The sequence below is a fragment of the Callospermophilus lateralis genome, unplaced genomic scaffold (genome assembly GCF_048772815.1).
Source record: "Callospermophilus lateralis isolate mCalLat2 unplaced genomic scaffold, mCalLat2.hap1 Scaffold_592, whole genome shotgun sequence".
NCBI lineage: Eukaryota > Metazoa > Chordata > Mammalia > Rodentia > Sciuridae > Callospermophilus > Callospermophilus lateralis.
The window spans coordinates 511,019-514,682 of NW_027514558.1; the positions used below are offsets into that span (position 1 = coordinate 511,019).

At 35.8% G+C, this 3,664-nt stretch overlaps 1 pseudogene; it reads right to left on the reverse strand.

The window, feature by feature from the left end:
• Positions 1-476: 476 nt before the first annotated feature.
• On the reverse strand, positions 477-1,932 carry LOC143388549 (vacuolar protein sorting-associated protein 37A pseudogene; annotated as a pseudogene).
• Positions 1,933-3,664: the final 1,732 nt, after the last annotated feature.

Below are 3,664 nucleotides of genomic sequence, written 5' to 3' on the forward strand. Positions count from 1 at the left end.
AATTGCCCTTGAAAAGTTTTATCATCCAGAAAGAAAAAAAAGGTGACTTTCCACAGTTGAAAATTTCTTGAAAAAAGGTTGAGAGGAAAATAATCTAAAAACCACACCACTCTTAATAAAAAACTGAGGCAGCTTTGAATTAAAACTACAAACTTAAATTAATTTTAAAAAGTATTGAAAAGAGGTGAAATTACATGCATAGGCATTTAATCAATAATAAGATTAATAGCAGCAGAACTTAAATATATGATAGTTTATCAACAATAAATAAACATTTTTAGTGCAAATAGTGCAGAAAATTTTCTCAAAGCAAAGATCATAGCAAGTATTTTGATCTATACAAAATCAGTCTATGTTCTGTATACAATCTATATAGTATATCGGTGAATTCAGCCCCCATAATGAAATGCCAATTTGCAAATCATAAATATAAAACAATGTGCTTAAGTTTTATGTCTCATTTTTCTCTTGGCAGTTTATGTTTTCGGGAAAATGTATAGTGGAGCATGAAATTGGCTGTGCATTGCTATCACCTGTTGAAGTTTATCTTCCTTGGCTCTTCTAACAGTGGCAAATTGTTCTCTTTTCCATGAAGCTACTGAGAAAATCGTCTATTTCAGTTTTTCCCTCCAAGAAATCTTCAGCGATATTATCAGATTCTTCTTCAGCTTCATGTGCAGCTACTTTCAATCTTGCCTGCAGGGCTCTTGCACTACAGCTCTCACTAAGTTCATGCTGCCTTTGCATCTTCTTTTCAAAAGTAGATTTCATTTGTGTAAGTAATTCATACTTATCTAAAACAATCTGCCTTTTGGCTTCCAAGCTAGGTTCCAAAAGGAGATTTTTTTCTTGCTAATTCCTCGATACTTTTTACTAAGTCATCCTTGTCTGCAATAATTTGTTTCAATTGAGGCAAAGTCAGGAACTGTTCTAGTAATACTTCCTCTTGTTCATTCATACCTGTGAGTTGTGATAAACTTAATTCTGAGAGTTCTGGAAATGTATCCGGAACATCTGGCATCTTATAACCAAAACCATTCTGACTTATCGGAGCTGAAGTGTCCGTTGTGGGAAAAGGTAATGGCATACTTGAAAGGACACCAAATGAAGGAGCAGCAGGCTTGGCTGTGGTATAACTTGTTGTTGAAGAAGAAATAGCATCAGCAACAGACAAAGAGGTGATATTCCTGTTAGCTTCTTGTGGAGGATATGGAGAAAGAAATGGAAAGCCCTGAGAAGCATAAGAAGGCATACCTCCTGGGTTACTGTACAGGTATGGAAATGCTGTTGAAGCAGGAGCTAAAACTGGGGGATTCTTCCAGAACTCATCCAGCAGACTTTGAATAATTTTCCCAAGATCTGAATGCATTGTAAAATTGCTTACTAATGGAAAAGTAACATACACTCCTTGTTTATCCATTAAGTGATGTCTTATTGGTGGATAACCACTGATCACTGGTTTTTCCTGAGGAAATTGTGGAGGAAGTAATATATTAATGTTAATAGTCAGATTGTGTAGTGAATGGCAATCTGTATTCCACATCTTTCTGTATTTCAGCTATACTGGAGTGTGAGTTCCAGAGGGACTCGATCAAGCGCTGCTTCTGCTGTTGGAGGCTGGTGAGGCCACCAGGAGAACCAGTCGCGGAGGAGGAGGCGCTCTTGGTTAGGGGAAAGAGCCAGCTCATCCTCCTTGGGTCCCCGGGCCCAAGGCCCTAGAAGGCTCTGGCCTGCTTCTCCCAGCTGCTCAACCCGGGCGTTCTCCAGCGACAGAGAAGCGGGCTGAGACGCGAGTGGCCTAAACGCTGGGGGGCCGCATCTTCACTAAGCAAGCCCGGCTGGCGGTCTCTGGGTTCTGGGGGACATGCTATAATGCAGTTAGCTGGAGAGGGGCAACGTGCCGCCCGGGATAGGCAGTCCTACCTTCGCCGCCCAGACGCCCAAACCAGCCAGTCAGGGATGCTGACCGCCCAGCGCTCCACCACCCTAGCCTTCGTCCAACAGATTGAGTTTTTGTCCCTGTACAATTTTGTCATAAGAATAAATCACATAGTGTCACTTTTCTTCTTACAAGTCACCTCTGAAAATAAAGCATCAAAGCCTAATATTATTTCTTGTCTAAATTCTCTTACTTTTTAATGTATGTGAAGAGCAAAAATAAGCTAGAGAAAAATCTCACTGTCTTTCACTGACCCCTTCAAACAGTCTATTCCGCTGTCTGTGTTCATCCATCCTCCTCATCACACTAACGCCAACTTGCCAAAATAAGAAGAAAGGACATTTACTTGAGATCAGATGCTGAAAACATGCTTTATATAAAGGTTTTCAATGCTTTTTAGGACATCATCATAAGTGCCACATACATTTAGACAAAAACAATCCTTAAATCTTTTTTTATGCTTTTTAATGAAACATTTGCATTTGCGAATATTTAAGAAAATGTTTACAACAGTTCAAAATGTATTGATGCAGTTTTAAAAGAATATTTGAATGACTAAGATTCTACCATAGTTTAGGAATTATTTAGAAATATACATTATAGGAAACTATCTATTTTGAGGATTTTAAAAGTTAACTTCAACTTAGAGAACGTGTCTTACTATCATCATAATAATACTCAAGTGCATAATGAATTAATTTTTAATTTTAGGATCCTATTGCAAAACTAAATACAAAGCAAAACCTGAGTTCTACATTTCAAAAAAAATCTGAACTGATTGTATTTAACAGGAACATATTTAGTAAAATAAATAAAGTTGCTGTTTACATTGTGAATGTTCAGAACAGTAAAGCCAGAATAAACAGCTGCACAATATTTTGAAAGAAATTATAAGGCAATCTTAAAGTTAAGTCAACCTTAATTGACTTGGTGCCTCCTTTTATTGTGAACCATCTCAATGGACTGAACCATAGTTAAATGAGAACTCAGCACAAAAATGTGTGTAGAAGAGCACTACAAAAATTTTTCAGACATAACTTCAAAATTGGAATCCATTTTTGTTTATTCAGATAGTTGTTCTTTAATTAGAACAAACTTTTCTCCTCTTCACATATAATGTTAACTCTTGCCATTATCGATGGATACTTAAATAAATAGGCAACTAGATCTCAGGCAGTAAATTAGGACATTTCTACTTCAAATCATTTTTCATACAGAATAAAAAGGAGAAAAACAGAATTTAATATCTACCACAAATCATACACATGGCCTTACCTTCTTTCATAAGCCATATGTATAATATTGGAAAAGTTTCTTGTTCTACAGTAATGCATAAATAAAACCAAACTAAACACAGTTTGATTTTATTGAGACATTTTAATCTATATTCTCCTTTTGATGGCTACCATTCAAATAGGCTTTACATATAAAGAGGGAACACTGAAATTGTAGTTTAAAATGATGAGCATGTAGCAATGCAGTTCCACATTTTATTTAAAAATCCTGTATGTAAACTTCTAAGCAGATAATATTATTACACCATTGACAAAAGTTGGAGGGTGAAATATTTTCTGCTTAAATTTCAAGCAGAAATTTGATAAAGTTAATCGATAGTTTAAAGATAAATTATCTTTCTTATATTTCAATAGCAAGTTTATTTATCCAATTGTATGTTAAAATGTCCATGTATTTAAAACATTAATGAACTCAAATCAAACTGATGGT